Genomic DNA, 18,089 nt, shown 5'->3' with positions numbered 1-18,089 from the left:
TTACCCAAGCAAGGACTACCGACATGAGGAATCCAGTAAGCAAAATAAATGGCGAAAATGGTACGATTTACTAAACAACTGTTCCGATTTAATATGTTCTAGTGAGGTCATTGTATTATCGTTGCACAGAATAGTACAAAACGCCTCAGAAAGAGAGCGTTTCGCTTTCAAAAGAATGTCCTTTAGTTATGTTCACTGTTTAGACCACTTTTTTGCCACGTGACAGATCCATTTCCCTAGCAACACGTCAACAAGTACAATCTAACCAACACTGATTAGCATATCTTGCATACGATCATTACGGCAAATTTACCTTCGAGCTTGTGATGTTTCTGTATTTAGAAAGCATCTAAATTTTCCAATGACACTTCTTACAAAAAATTAACCATGCATAACAGCAAAATCGGTCAAGAAGATTCGCTTTAAGTTTATTAAAGAAAATTACCTCATAAAATGAATTTCTCATGCGTTTAATTCCCTTTTCACCAGCCTTTTCAAAGCTATGCAAATCCTGTCTCACCGTATGAAGTTCACAGTGAAAGTCTGATTAAAGTCACTGAAATCAAGAAAAATACCCCTGTTGTCAGACGATCAGTAGTATTATTTTCCGAAACAAAATAATCAATAAACATCAGTCAAGTGAAATAATTACGAGTAATTTAATATCATGATTTGAAGTATATATATGTTTCATAAAGAAATTTCGCTGATGAAGTTTCAGATATATCTAAGTTGATGATAATGATGATGATTATTAAAGAAACATATAGTATTTCCAGTCAAAATTTTAAGTCTGCTGGCTGATTGACATTACCGGCAACTTCGACTTTAAAATTAAAATAAGTGCTTGCATGCAATAAAAAAGATTTAAGTTGCAACTATGTAGTGTTTTAAAGCAAATGCTTTGTAACTTAAACAATTAATTTAGTGACCCATTCATTAATGAGATATAGATGCAATGATTTTCTTCGCATGCAATTAAACTATTATGTATGAATAAAAAAAGATTACAAAAATCCCTATCGTTTCCCTAATTATGTCTATTTATCAAGAATAAAGCTGTCAAATCATTCAGTAATGAATACAATTAAAGATTTAAAACCCTTTTAGCAGAAGGTGATGGACGTCATCATGTACGATGAAGAAATTGTTTTTTACTAACTGGTTATGGTTAATCACTAACTTATGAAATCTTATCAGCGATGTCGTACGGTGAACGGAAAACAGTGATTGTTTTGCTGCTGATTCCGATAAATATTTTTTTTATTTCAGCACACAAAACACACTGGATCAATTGCAACATCCATTACAGCTGAGACAACAATAAAAATCAATAATGACCAGAACGGAAAAAGAAAATGGCTTTCTGGACACAACTTCATTGTTTATAATGTGCATAAGATCATCATCAAAATAAACGTAATCATATAAATTCTGGGTCTTTATTTAGGACATTGGTAATGCCATTGAAATAACCTTTGGTACCTAATGTTGACCACAATCTTTATTATAAATTTAGTAATAATTCTAGTGAATCACAGTTAAAAATTTCACAATCATTTAAAATGTCTGTTGATGTAAGTCATGTTGGGGTTGTTGCAGTATTGATTCAAGAAGACAAAAAGATTAGAGATCATACAGTGTGATATTTTCCTAAGAAATTACATAAGCACCAGAGAAATTATTCCACAATCCGCTTTGATATGATTTTCATTTCTTTGAAATCAGAAATTTGAATATTGACACGCCTCAAAATTTGAGTAGGTGAATTGGTTTTATCTGAATGACTGTATTTTCACATATGGTTCCTCGAATTTTCTTATTTTTGGAAACATTATTTCCGGATTAATAAGGCCAGTTTTGTAGTGATTTTACACTTTGACCCCCTACTTTGATTTTCTGATCCAAAACGCTTCTTTCTGGATTTATGGAGCATATTAACGTTTAGAATTCCGTTCCCGCGAATTATGTCCCGATAGAACTGTTTCCGAATAAACGGGGTCCGCATCAACTAGGTTCATATATATATATATATATATATATATATATATATATATATATATATATATATATATATATATTGTTAAAAGTCACTGGCCATACTCTGATTTTTTTAAAATTATATCAGAATTTCATTACGTGAGTAAAAGTAGTCATACTCGCACAAAAAGATTTAAAAAATTATGAAGTGTATGATTTAATAATTTAATTACTGGAAATATAAGTGTAGAACGTGGTTACCTCCTCTTAGTTAAGATTTCCCACCTATAGAGGACGCCAACCGGAAATGACGTACATTTATCCCCAGGAGAGAAAGTACATGCTTCTTGCTGTTGAAAACAAACACAACAGACTATGGAAAGGGAACATTTAGATGAAACTATTGAAAACGAATTAATTGTTCAGCCTTATATGTATGAGGCTATGCCAGCCAACAACGAAGAGGAAGCCGAATCATCGGATTCTGAGTCTGACACAATATATAACGAGCAACATTTGAACGATGAAGTAAACCGAGTTGGGAATGTTGAGTGGTAAGCCACTTTCGCCGTTTTATATATTTATTGACAGTTAATTATTCTTTTATTTCTATAAGTTTGATTACAAGAGACGATAATGAGAACTTTGAACAACTATTTGTTTTCCACACCCCAACAGTTTGTCCCACAATGTAAACAAATCGTACACGATCCTATCTCCACCACCCCTGCCCACTAGACTAGAGCGAGCTTGTTATAATGAATTTCAGCCCATACCGTAACATTATAACACACCCAGCCCACTATCAAGTGACCGATACTCTTTATTTCATTTGTATTTGACCCCTGTGCACAGATAGATTTGTTAAATTAGAAAATACAGTATTTTCATACATTGATACATAGGCGTGTTAAAAACTCCGTAATCTGCGGCAAGCTCATTATGTCTTCTTGCCAAATAGGAATATAAGAATTGCCACAATTTATTGTACTGCCTCATTTTTCATGTTTTCTAGGGAGAAGGTTAATATTACACTAGTGCAGTACTATTTCTTAGACTAGCTTTGCGGTCATACTTTCTTGGTAACATAATTCAATGCTCAAGCTAGATAAAAATGTGTGCTCTGTTCCCATTTCTTTATTGAAACAAATTTTTTGAAACGAAAAATATTCACTTACATGTCACCTTTTAAAATGCAGGATTAAGGATTACATGCTACATTTCATCAGTAGGATCAAATAATCTTATTGGTATTTTAAAAGGTTTCCAGGATTAAGGATTACATGCTACATTTCATCAGTAGGATCAAATAATCTTAGTGGTATTTTAAAAGGTTTCCTTTTCCCCCAAAAGTGACACTCTTCCTTTTGTGAGAAATTATTACCTGGAGCATTGTAAATCGTGCTTTAAAATAATAATTCCCATATTATCTTCCAGTAGACTTTTTAGCATGTTGCAAAATTCATTAGCTGCCTCTGAAGCACTCCTCAAATTTTACCAACATAAAAACAACATTTTGTTCCATTAGTTTAAACCTAAAAATTGTGAATTGTGTCTTAATTAGTCAAAAGTATTATTTTCTTACACTTGTTTCATGTAGCATGTTGTTTTAGAAGCAATATTTTAAACACTTTTCTAGGCTGATAATTATGGTATTTTGATTTTGTAGCATATAGATACAAATATTTTCACTTTTAGGTGTTTGTGTAACAACTGTCATCCAATGGAGACACAGTTAGAGTCAACGTGCTGTATACAATATGAGGAACTGCAGTGTAAGCTGGAATCAGTTTCTGACTGCATTACTTAGCATGAAGGGTTCCTGGGAAATTGTCTCAACCCAGATGTTTTAGAAGTGTCCTTATATGAATTTCTACAGACCAATGGACCCATAGGTGATGAAGAGGCAATACACGAGTAAGTTATTTGTTTCAGAATTCAACTGTAGAGTTGCAAGCAAATGTTATATCAGAGCAAATTTATTTATATAAAAAAATATAAAACATTCAGAAACAACAAATAATAATAAACAAAGTTTTGATATATTTCATTTATTCAACATTCCAATAAGAAGTCATGTGTCAATAAAACTCTTATGGTAATGAGGGGTTACACAGCTGACATTTTATCTTTTCTTTTTTGTGTGGCAGAGTATATAGACATATTGCCTATCGACGCCTTGCTCGCTGGATATGGCACAGACTTGCCAAGTATGACAGGCGGGTACTACCAGCATGTGCTGTGAATGTCATCAGAACCAGGTTTCCTTCGGAGAACTACAAAGGGTTTGAGTATGCTAGAGACTTCTGACTGCAAAATCTTGATCTGTGCATGGTAATGGCTTCTTCTTTGAGAACTTTATTGGCTGTGCTGGTGAGAGGTCGTGGTGACTGGAGATACCTTGAAGATTCCTCTTGTGCCTTTCTGTGAGAATTGTATCTTTGACGAAGAATGATTAATTCGTCCAACAGAGTAGACACATATTCTGTTTAAAAGAAAAGAACTTATGAATATTCATTCCTAATCAAGACAATTTTAAATTTCTAAAACATTTTTAAGTTTGATAAAAGAAATATACTGTATCATCAGGCAATGAAATTGTTTATTCATAGAAGTTTTAGATATAAGGCAAATGAATTCTTGCATAAATTTAGTGGTATTTTTGGTGAGAAGCAATTGTTATTGTGTACAATAGTTGCATGATTATAAATTATTTATCCAGCAGCCTTAAGAAAACTCTGAACTGTGAAATTCAACTACGTACTAACCATGGAGTACATAAAGATTGTATTTAAGCACTAACCATAGGAACAATCTTCCTTCACCAACTTCAGCACATGGTGACCAGCCTTGTATTTGAGGTATGACAATTTAAACCTCAACTGTCCATCTTTGTTCACAACCTGAACTCTATCTGCATTGCAGCATGTGTGTACAGCTGCGAAGTACAACCTACATCAATGATAAGAGATTACGTGTTTTAAATGCAGTTTATAGATCTAAATATATTCAAAATAAAGTGTCATTCAAGATTTAGTTCATAGTTATTTTAACTTTTTTATCAGTCGTAATACTGAATTCAAAACTATATCACAGCAAAATAATCTGCACACTTTTATTTTAATTCTCAATAGCATTATTGTACTGTATCTTCTACATGAATTTCTGAGCATAAGACAGAGTGATCTGTAATTCCTTGCCTTTGTTTCATTCCTGGATAGGAGAAGCTCACAAACTTTGGGGCAAACTGACAGACATTTTTGTGTTGTGCCTCAAGCTGTGAGGTCTATTCTGCTGGGGAGAGTTTGAGGATGTCATTCAGCAGTCTTCTTTTGGATATCAGCAATTCTAGCTCTTTGTGTGCCTTAGAGTCTGAAATATGACAAGTGCATTGCATCTAAGTATTATAATTGATTGCAATACTTAACTGCAACAGACACAACAGTGTTGTAAACAAACTGCCAGAAGCTTGCATTATTATAAGTATGCAAGAATTAAAACAAATAAAAACAGGAACTAAAAAAGATGCCAGACACAAGCATTGTTATTGACAATATTTATTATTTCCAATTTAAGAGTGCAAGGTATTTTTGATAATGTAATTATCATACCATGGCCTTATGGTAAATGAAGTACTGTAAAGTATAAGTAATGTTTTTGAATAGTAGTACCTGCTTTGATCCAGTTCCGCTCTATAGGGTCATGGAGACAATATGGGAATTTTTCACCATGACCTTCATGCTTCTTGGTCACATGATTAACAATTGACATCCATTTCTGTTCCACTGCATCACCATCGCCACCACTGGATGCTGCACAGTAGTATAGGTGATTTGATATGAACTGTGTCCCCTGACTAACAATTTCACACACCTTCTTCTTCCCTAGACTGCTAAGCTGTTTTTTCATATTTGGAACAAATGACCTAATAGTGTTAGTTCTATGTACAAATTGCTTGATTGCATTTCAGTCCAAGAACATAATTATCAAATTATCTTTTACATTTAAAATTTAGAAATTAAAAAATAATTATAAATAGCAAAATTAGGACCAAACCACTGCATATCTAAAAAAATGCAATTTAGTAGGCAAATTTGTTAGCATTATAAAGAGGAATTTTCGAACACAGATTCAGTGCAGTGGTACCTTACATGTTTTACAAAGAAATCTATTTATGCAGCTTTTTTATTTGTATGCTGGATATCAACAAATTCAGTTTTCATCAACGAAAGGATGTGTGCCAAATCTGTGAAAATAACAATTTTCTTTTCAAAACAGAAATTCATAGGACTTAAACTTAGCTAAATTTTTGCAAGATGCCATCCATCAAACCAGTGGTTAATTGTTTTCTGTTCCTCCCTCAGGTAGCATTTAACCTGTATATTATGCCGGTCTGTAGTTATGTCGGTGATGGAGATGCCAGCATCATCTATCTTCCGTAGTGCCCTCTTCAAACCCTCCAACTCCATTGCATTTGAATTTTTCACCTCGTTACTCTATGGAAAATAAAGTGTTTTCAAGACTAATACATGTTGAGTTCTTTGGCATGCATGACAGCATGGTAATTTACTATGAATTTGCTAATGTTGTTTTGTGTTTCAGGGATACCAATTATTGTGCAAATTTGGTTAAATTATGGCAAACTTCACAAAATGCCAACTGCACATTAACTTCTTGAACAGAATGTATGTTTTAGTGCATATAACATTTTGTTAATAAAATACACATATCATTAGTTTCTATTCAACATTCACTCAGTAAAATATTATCAAGGTAAAATGACCAGTAACTGAACGTTCCATGCAACAGACTTTAAATATCTATTTTAAAGAATATATGCATTCATAGTAAGTATACCTGCACTAGCTGCACAGCCAACACAAGCCCAGTCTGTAGATCCATGATGGTATAACTACCATATTTAGCCGAATGACCAGGGGAACAGCATCTAGCATCACCTTCAACCTTAACAGGTCTGCCTCTACATTCTCTCAATACTTATGTCTGAGTTCTTTCCCATACATTTGAAATGGCAGGTAAAACAAATGTTTTTTGAAACCTTGAGTATGTCCTACTTGCTACCATTTGCACATTGAGAAATTTAAAAATGTTCAACACTTTTGATGGTGATGCTCCACTGAACATAACTGCCCCAGACATAAGAATGTTCATAATGGGAGTGTTTCAAATTAGCGGCTGACTGCTCCAAAGTTTACTGTGTCCATGTGCACACACTGCCTCCAACACAACCATTGTTCCCATCAGTTTCTTCTTTATCACATGACAAGTACTGACACACACAAAGCACAAAAGTAAAAGTTGCCTCAAGCAGCTCTCATACACAATATATTTGGGTTCCTTCATGCCATTTGCCTCCTCCTCAAGTGTTTCATCACTGAAATAAAAAATAAGTAGTCAACTACCTTCTGCTGTTAAGCAATAACATAGATTACCGAACTTCATAATTCTTTACAACATAATATTGTAAATGTTCTTTACATACAAATTGTTCTCTGATTTTGAATGTGACTTGATCAGATTTAGAAGACTTTTGTAGCTACTTTTTGGTGCAAAAAGTAAAGTACAAGTAAAGTACATGTTACTTTATCACATACCATACTTGTTCTTCTTCCTCATACATAACAAATTACATACATACATACATACATACATACATACATACATACATACATACATACATACATACATACATACATACATACATACATACATACATATATGCATACATACATACTCCTACGCATATTTTATTTAATTTATATTTCATTAATTTAATTGTTTGCAAGTTTGAAGATCTTTTTATTTTTAATTTCATTATATGTGAAAATTATGTAATTTTGTTACTAGGAGCTTGATATTTTTTCAGAAAATAGTTTGACCTTGACTCTTCAGTTGTAAACATCTAAAGCTGGCCTGGTTACCGACGTTTATTTGGAAAGCAGTGAGAGAAGTTAACAACTTTTGTTTATCATATTCTTAGAGTAAATGATTGGCTTTTGCAAAGGTCATACTGGGACTAGGTGTTTTTATACGTAAATACTTCTTTGAACAATTCGAGAGATCATACAGATTTCTTGGACAAAGACAATTCATTAATTCAAACACCAGATTATTTTTGTGAATCACACAGAACTGAAGACATTCCAAAACCACAAAGGATACAGTATATGTCATCGCCTTCCAGCTTGGATTCTTTGTCGGGACTCGAATTTGAATTCATTAGAACATTTCATTATTAGGGCTTCTAAAATATAATTCGTTCTCCATTCTCAGCGAGAGGCGCCTTCGCTGGCTCGGCCATGTCAAGAGAGTGGACCCAGGCTGCATTCCCAAGGACCTGTTATATGGGGAGTTAGCAGAAGGTGCACGACCGACTGGACGACCACATCTGCGCTACAAAGATGTTTGCAAGAAGGATATGAAGACGGCAAACATCAATGTCAGTGACTGGGAGAGCTGTGCAAACAACCATTCCAGCTGGCGTCTAGGTGTCAGGCAGGGAGTTCAAAAAGCAGAGAAAGACAGAAAAATGAAACAAGCTGAAAAGAGAGCTAGAAAGAAGGATAAACAAAAGCTTACTCTGGAGCTACACCATCATCTTCCATAGATGGACGGGTGCCAAGAAGATGTCAATATGATGTTTAGGCTTGAAAAAACAACAACATAAGAAAGAGTGAAAACAACAAGCTTTGAAAAATTTCACAAATAATTTATTTCCCTGGAAAAATACTGTAAAAGTTAAAAAGTAAGAACTTACGGTTTTAGGAATCAAATCCAAAAATAATCCAAGAATAGTCCACGATTTAAATTTTAGAAGTCCTAATTATGAAATGTTCTAATGAATTCAAATTCGATTCCCGATGAAGAATCCAAGCTCTACTTCGATGGCGTATACTGTATCGTTTGTGGTGATGGAATGTCTTTAGTTCTGTGTTATTCACAGAACAATAATCTGGTGTTTGAATTCATGAAATGTTTTTGTCCAAAAATGATGTATGAGCTCTCAAGTTTTTCCAGGAAAAATAATTGTGATTGAAAATCGTGATAAATCGAATAAACATTAAAATGTTACTCTGCAAACTGGTCACAAACAAGCAAACACCTTGACATCAAGTGTTTTAAGCCCAGACTGAGAAAAATCTCTATAAACAATGAATATACAATAACTCGAAACGCAAAACACATTTCCAGATTAGGGCCAACTTCCCAGAACCTTCAAGAAGTATTTACGTATAAAAGGTTGTACTCCCAGCATGACCTTGACAAAAGCCAATCAGTTTACTCTAATAACATGATAGCAATAAAAAGTTGTTTAGTTCTCTCAATGATTTCTAAATAAAGATAGGGAACTAGGTCAGCTCTAGGTGCTTGCAACTAAACAGTCAAGGTCAAACTATTTTCTGAAAAAATATCAAGTTCCTAGTAAACAAAATTACATTAGTTTGACATATAAAGAAATAAAAAATTAAAAGATTTTAGAACTTGCAAACAATTAAATTAAATAAAATATACTTAACAGTATGTATGTATGTATGTAGGTATGTACGTACGTACGTATGTATGTACGTACGTACGTGTGTATGTATGTGTGTATGTATGTATGTATGTATGTATGTATGTATGTATGTATGTATGTATGTATGTATGTAGGTAGGTAGGTAGGTAGGTATTTATGCAGGTATGTATGTATTTTTGTATGTATGTTTCACTTATGGAAAAAGAAAAGAAAATATGTTTTATTCTATGCAAAAATAAGCAGTTCATTTGTAAATCAAACATTCGTATTTGCTTCAACATAATTTAATAATGGATAAATATATATTATTTTGTTTTAATTTGTGTTTGATATGAAATTATAAACAATATTGAAAAATAACAAACGTTTCTATCAGTGAATCCATGCCTGTATCAGCGCACGTACATATTTATGTCTTGTACCTTTTTTTTAGCTTGATTCATTATGATACAAAAAGGTATAAAATAAATTCATTAATTACAGAGCTTTACTTTACAAGTTTTTAAGATTTTGTACTTGCAAGAAGTGGGTCTACGCAAAATAGTGGTATATAGAAATACTACAATATTAAGGGAACAAACTGAAAACAGCAGATACGTTTCATCACAAAGTAGTTTTTCTTGATCATCATGATCGCAAGTGGAAACAATAGGAACGTTATTTCCAGTCCGGCTGGTCATGGGAAGAGCACTGCTCTTATCTTGATAATTATTAATTGTTCAAGTGGCTCTGTTTCGTAGTTCCATTTCTGTCATTAGTGACTGTTTGTGGCGTACATTTCCTTGAGACGCGAAACTTTCATACAAAACAAAACATTACACAAGACTGAAAACAAAATACAAATGAACGACCTAACATTATATGTAGGTCAATGGTGGATTCATAGTTTATATGTATTTATTTGACAGGTACATAATGTATATATGTGCTTCATTATCTGACCTACAAATTGAACCACCTGAAAGTGAAAACATTCGAATGATAGTTCATACATAGTGTGTGATAATTTTGTCAAATAAAATTGATATTCTGAATATGGATCAGGATGTATGATGAGGCGCAGTTTTAGTACAATTAACAACTAAAACAAATTATTTATTCAACTACAATTTCAAAACATGATTTTGAAGCTTAAGCTGGAAAGTCAACAGATCAAACAAATTTGATTTTGTGTTAACTATTTTCCAAATTTTGTTTTCACAGGTACATTCACTATCATATAAGCTTGTTGTAAAATAAAATAACATATAATTATAGAACTTATTCAAATTTTTGAAAAATTGCGAAACTTCACAGGTTTTCTCCGCTTCATTTTCCTCCTTAACAAGGTACTGCGTAGTTTTTATATTAATACGGAACATATTACACGTGCAAAAACCTCTTTATCATAGGCCAGTACTTTCGAGCGATAAGGGATGTCAAATGATCGAGTTATTGTTACGTCAAAATAGTGTTTTTGCAAATTTTGAAAACGGATTATTTACATCAAATCAACTAGGGGGCCCCGAGTGGCCGTGTGGACTAAAGTGCTCTCCGTTAAGGATCACTGCCATCTCACCTCTGTCTGCGCCGGTTCGAGTCTCGAATTCAGCCGGTGTGGGTATGTGAAAGCTTGCCGGTAGCTTCTCGTGGGTCGGTGTTTTTTTTCCAGGGTTTTCTCGGGTTCTTTCTCCACCATTAATAGAGGCCGCCATGTATAGCCTATCGTGTGCTGAAAAATGGCATTAAACCCCACAACAACAACAACAACAACAAATCAAATCAGCTATAGGTTAGAGGGGACATTTTGAACTGGCGAACTGTTTATAACTTATGTCCTGTTCTAGCATGCAAAGCTAATCAAGTTCCGATTGCTTTTGCTCATCCAAAATAATTTCTGCTCCTCCTTCTCCTAACATTGATTTCACAGCTATTTTATAATTTTAAATGAGTTTTTCCGTAAGCTTAAATTAGAACCATTATATGCATATTAGTGATATAATTACGTTAGCAACAAGGGATGAAAATCTCATTTCAGAATGCGCATAATTTGGGCCTCGAAACGTTGGAATAACTTGATATCTGTCGTACAGTGGGGCCATCAATGTGTGCGTACGAAACAAAGAAGTACGAATCCTGATTTAGGGTGCATGTGAAAAGACTACACTTGAATTCAATTGACGGACATGGTTTGTGCAGGATTCAAAATCAAATTATTGTGGTCATGAGTTCAGCAAGGGATTCATTTGGTCACCGCATCTAAAATAGAGCAAACTTAAAGAAAAATAAGGTATCATAATAATGCCCTAAACGGGATGAATATTTGTTTTAGGTCACCAACCAAACAAGGTGTACGTTTGCGAATTTGCTCAGGAATTAGCTTTTCTTTTTCAGATATTATTTCTGTGAACGTGATGGATCATAAAGTGGAATAATTTTAACCTTAAAGATTCTTTTTTATGAAATCTTTAGAAATCCAAAATATTCAGCAGTCGAAACTAATTGGTTTTTATCATAGTTTTTTCATTCCACATCGCCTTTTCATAATAACTGTTTAGGGTTATCTCAAATGTGCGTGTGTTTGTGTGCATATGTGTTTGTGTAAAGTATGTGTGTGGGAGTTTGAAAGCGGTAAAGTATTGTTTATGAACGGTTGTTTGCAATCTTTGACACTGATATCGACCACCTTTGATAACAATAACCATGGTCGATGCCCCACGAAAACATCTTTATTGACTTAAATTCTTTTATCATGGCAACAGCTGAGTGTACGAAGAGGATTGTTTTTATGAGTTAAATGTGGTTTCCTCGTCGGATTTAATCTAACACTCTTTAAAAAGATATATATATATATATATATATATATATATATATATATATATATATATATATATATATATATATATATATATATATATATATATATATGTGTGTGTGTGTGTGTGTGTGTGTGTGTCTTAACTAGCGTAAATTATTGATCATTGTAATATTCCTTATTTTTGTGTTCCAAAACCAAGTATCTTTACGAGGTAATAAAATGCCACGAAATGTTTAGCAGAGATAAAACAAGACGAGGAAAATTTTAATACTTTAATTCAAATGTACTGTGCATGTGCATCTAAGGCTTTGTACACACTCGTCATATCACATTTTCACAGTTAGAAAAATAAATAGATTTCAGAACAACATTAGTTCCTACGTTTCCTAAATTCAGGTAGTTAACATTATCCCTGATAGAGTAGTAAAGGAAAGGTCATGGAAAAGTATATAAATAAACATAAAAATGTGGCCAATTACATATTATTTGCATCAACGCATTATAGCTCTCCAAAATAAGTGATAATGTCAGTTGCTTGTTTTCTTCCTGGGAAAACTATGATGTCCATTTACGTAAACGAAACTAAAAGGTAATTACATTATTTAATTACATTATGACTTGTAATCTACTGCTGTAATGTTTGTTTTACAAAACATTATTGTTCTCTCCTAAGAATATGTGCACTTATTATTCATTGATATGCATATAATCAAAACTATTTTATGTTTTAATTGATTTCTGTAGTTACAATTGCTATTCTCGGCTTTTTCTGAATTGGACAGGGTAGTAAGACGTACATTTCTGCATAGTTTTTGATAAATATACTCTCTCATTTCATGGAAGAACCGGGACATTAAAACAAATATGTCTATATCAACATCAATAGCGCCATAGGCATACCAAGGAACATAATAAGATGTGCACTTCCTGTGGCCACAGATAGGGCTCCACTTTTTCCTGATGGATTTTCTGGTGCAGGCGTTGGTGCCGCAGTTGGTACCGCCGTTGGTGCTGGTGTCTGCTCTTGATCTTGATCTTCCCCTGGATTTGGATCCGGTGCCGGCGTTTCACCTTCAGCCGAAGTTCCAGTCACTTCTGAATCATAATTAAAGGTACATAAAATTTTGAAAATAAATAGAACAAATCATCATGGATGATGTCTTAATTTAGAAATATGCGTGTCAGGTACATGTATATTTCATTGACCTCATATATTTGATAGCATAATTGTGTCACAAACTATAATAGCTAAAATCCATACAATTTACTGAAATCTTAAAAAAAAGTACATACTTATTCTTCTGCCAAATTTTCCAAGATGAAATGAATAGATAACATGAAACATTAGCACTGCATATTAAAAAGGAGATATATGTTACAGCACGGGGGCAGTACAAGGACTCTACATTAGTTTATATATAACCATCGCAGAGGAAACGCGTGTGAGAGAGCAAACGTAGTACTCTCTTTTGAATGACTACGAAATAGACAAGCAAAATACCAAATATACGAGACATAATTTATCTAAGTCTTAATGTACATGCCAAGGACAGGTAACATGTTTTCCTATATGTAGTGTATAGCTATAGTGGCCTCATTTCATGCGATTTTCTTTTAGACCTAGCGGTCAAGATGAAGTTAAATTTAGATCAGTATATTTGTTGTATATACACTGACAAAATATGACTAGTATGTACATCTTGGAGAATATAGCTCACCAGCAGCAAACGTAGATCAAAATGACATAAATTCATGTTCCGTGGTCTCTGCAAAGCTATTGCTTTATGCAGCAACAGAGTATGTGAGACATATCATTATATTTCGATTATTTCTTTTCTTAAAGGATATTATAGCCGTGTTTATTTGAAACTTTTTTTGCATTTCTTTAATTATTAATTTGCGTATTTTATGGAAATGAAATGTTTTAGGTTTACATGCGACATTTATGATGTACCTAAGGAGATTGTTTATTAAGCTGATATAATTCTTGCATGTTTTACCTAAATTTAAATTTAATTGTTATGTGCTTGTACAATTATGATGTCAAGTAATAAAAGAAAAACCGAGCGCTGTACTACATGTTTTATATCACAGGTCAGTTAGCTATATAAATGATACATGCAATGGACAGAGATTTATTCAGTTGTAGTATAAATGTTTTCTCCAATGACCGTTTTCGATGACATGGAATTGTATCATCGTTCTCAAGCAAATATGTGTTTAGTAAAATTAACAATTTTTCATTTGCTTTTACTTTACCTTACGGCGATCTTCCCAATGGGACAATTCAAGCTCTTCATTAGTTTTTTACGTACGAATATTCATTACATATTTTGTATCGTTATTGCTGTTAGTCAACACAAGTCACACGACAGTGCTACTGGTTCTTTGTTGTGAACGAAACTTGAACTATAAGTCTGTGGAAGAAACGCGTCTTAATCTTCTTGTGTGTAATAATTACACCGCATTTATATGGGAGTAGAGGGTATTAATATTCCTATATTCAATAATGAACCTGAAAATTGTTCACGATTTTATTTCTAAATTTAGTTCTAACAGAAAGTATTGACTGCGAGGGAAAGTGCTTTGATTGAAAGAGTACCTATATTTTGTGATGAATCTGCTCTTTTTCAATAAAAATCGTTTTAAAGTAAAAGCAATTTAGTTTTGGTAGTATTGCACGTTAAAATAGTGACGTTTACGTAAGACCACATGTGTAAGGATGACACTTTATGTGACTCAGAATTATCTCTTCACTGCTGAGAGAAAATATTGCTAAAAAGCTTTGTCACTATAATTTGGATAGTTTTGATTAAAAAAATTCTCTCCTTAGACACTGATATCGTATAATACGTTCAAAACGAACGTAATGATCAGAGCATTCCTAATGTCACATGATTCTTAATAGCAACAAAATAATCCATTCTAACTAAATACATTTAGATTTACAACTTTAATTTATAATGAAAAGTGAAATATGAAGATAAACGAAACTCGATATATGACATGACCTGCGAATCTTTTTTAATTCAGTTTATTTTTTCCGGTAACATTATTAGTGAGTTCATTATGCAATGAGTAAGTATATTATATATTAACGTCTTAGCTTGGAAGAAAGGGCAAGTTTGATTTCTTTGCTGCTATTAAGAGTCATGCGACATTAGGAATTACACACAAGAAGATTAAAATGCATTTCTTCCACATAATTATGGTTCAAGTTTCGTTCACAACAAAGAACTTTTAGCACTGTCATGTGAATTGTGTTGACTAACAGTAATAACGGTACAAAATATGTAATTAACATTCGTACGTAAAACACTAATGAAGAGCTTGAATTGTCCCATTGAGAAGATCGCCGTAAGGTAAAGTAAAGGAAAAGAGAAATTGTAAATTTTACTAAACACATATTTGCTTCAGAACGATGATTACATTTCATGTCATCCAAATCGGTGATTGAGAAAACATTTATACTATAACTGAATAAATCTCTGTTCATTGCATGTATCATGTATATAGCTAACTGACCTGTGATATAAAACATGTAGTAAAGAGCTCAGTTTCGTCGGAATCTTTTATTACTTGACATCGTAATCTTGCAAATTTAACTGGCAGTTAAATTCCGCTTGCCTGGCGAGTGAATTCCTGTCCACATTGTGTCTATTCTACTATTCTTTGATCTTCTTTCAAAATTAAAATCTTAAATGTAACCACAATAATTTCAAACTAAATTCCTTTAGCGGTCGCCACTTGTATTTAAGCAATGTGTTAAGAATTTTAGGCTTTACGGTTGGCCTTATTGTAACATCAAACAGTTCCATTTGTCTCACCTCGTAGACTGTTAGTAAGACAAGTGCCCTAGTACATGGGAATTAAGCCCATATTTACAACAATGGGCGAAAGTCATGTGCAAGGTCTGATCACATCCATATATTAGTTAACAAGATAACTATGGGCAACTCTCAGAATCATTTGGCATAGAGTTACAGTTAGATCTGAGAAGACGGTAAACAAACTCAATTAAATCGCATTGTTTCAGTGGTTAAAATTAGCATAATTATTGTTTAATTGAGTTTGATAAATCTGTAAAATCTTTTTTATAGGTAAAATGCTTTTCTAAAATTTTACGTGACTGTCACAAGAATTTCATCATGTCCTCTTTATGTTTTTCTTAAAAACATCAACCACTGCTTTTCCTGTCATAGGAAATAAAATGTAAGCATATTAAAATGCATGGGATACATTAATTTAATAAAATGTTGAAAGGAAAGAAACATCAAGAAGCCTAATAAAAGACCATAATTTGTTTTAGTTCGGTTTAATTCTCTCAATTCATCTCCAATATTTCTTTTTAAGTCATACTAAATATTAAAGCTGATTGTAATTTGTTCTTGATTTTTGTTGATGATGTTGTCATTTCACCCGTTTTGCTCACGACTCTTAAGAATAAGTCACGCCACATAATCTTTCTTGTACATGATCCGTACCCTCTCGTACAAGCACATAATAATTCAATTTAAATTTAGGTAAAACATACAAGAATTAGATAGGCTTAATCAAAATCTCCTTAGGTACATCGTACATGTCGCATGTAAACCTAAAACATTTCATTTCCATAAAATACGCAAATTAATAATTAAAGAAATGCAAAACAAAGTTTCAAATAAACACGGCTATAATATGCATTAAAAAAAGAACTAATCGAAATATAATGATATGTCTCACATACTCTGCCGCTACATAAAGCGATAGCTTTGCAGAGACCACGGATCATGAATTTAATTCATTGTGATCTACTTTTGCTGCTGGTGAGCTGTATTCTCCAAGATGTACATACTAGTCATATTTTGTCAGTGTATACACAAAATATATACTGATCTAAATTTAATTTCACCTTGATCCCTAGGGCGAAAAGAAAATCGTCTGAATTGAGGCTCCTATAGCGATAAGCTACACATGGGAAAACATGTTACCTGTCCTTGACATCGCGGCATGTATATTAAGACTAAGATAAATTATGTCTCGTAGATTTGGTATGTTGCTTGTCTATTTCGTAGTCATTCAAAATAGAGTACTACGTTTGCTTTCTCTTACGCGTTTCCCCTGCGATGGTTATATATAAACTAATGTAGAGTCCTCTTACTCCCCCCGAACTGTAACATATATCTCCTTTTTAATATTTAGTGCTAATGTTTCATGTTATCTATTCATTTCATCTTGCAAAATTTGGCAGAAGAATAATTATGTACTTTTTAAAGATGTCAGTAAATTGTATGGATCTTAGCTATGATAGTTTGTGACAATTCTGCTATCAAATATATGAGGTCCATGAAATATACATATACCTGACACAAATATTTCTAAATGAAGACATCATCCATGATGATTTGTCCGACTTATTTTCTAAAGTTTATGTACCTTTAATTATAATTGAGAAGTGACTGGAAATTCGCAACGGATTCAAATCAAGAGAACGACCAAGGTCAAGAGAAGACACCAGTACCAACGGCGGCACCAACTGCGGCACCAACGCCTGCACCAGAAAATCCATCAGGAAAAAGTCGAGCCCTATCTGTGACCACAGGAAGTGCACATCTTAGTATGTTCCTTGTTATGCCTATGGCGCTATTGATGTCGATATAGAATTATTTGTCTTAATGTCCCGTCCATCCTTGAACTGAGACAGTATATTTATCAAGAACTATGCAGAAATGTATGTCTTACTACCCTGTCCAATTCAGAAAAAGCCGAGAATAGCAATTGTAACAAAAGAAATCA

At 33.2% G+C, this 18,089-nt stretch overlaps 2 pseudogenes; one reads left to right on the top strand and one right to left on the bottom strand.

Annotated features, from left to right (window-relative positions):
* The first annotated feature begins 3,703 nt into the window (after positions 1 to 3,703).
* On the top strand, positions 3,704 to 4,290 carry LOC149774437 (uncharacterized; annotated as a pseudogene).
* LOC149774436 (uncharacterized) lies at positions 4,257 to 7,065 on the bottom strand (annotated as a pseudogene).
* Between the last annotated feature and the right edge of the window lie 11,024 nt (positions 7,066 to 18,089).

The sequence above is a fragment of the Sinohyriopsis cumingii genome, unplaced genomic scaffold (genome assembly GCF_028554795.1).
Source record: "Sinohyriopsis cumingii isolate HCF-2022 unplaced genomic scaffold, ASM2855479v2 utg000229l, whole genome shotgun sequence".
In the NCBI taxonomy this organism is placed as follows: domain Eukaryota; kingdom Metazoa; phylum Mollusca; class Bivalvia; order Unionida; family Unionidae; genus Sinohyriopsis; species Sinohyriopsis cumingii.
This window is presented reverse-complemented; position numbering and strand designations above follow the sequence as displayed.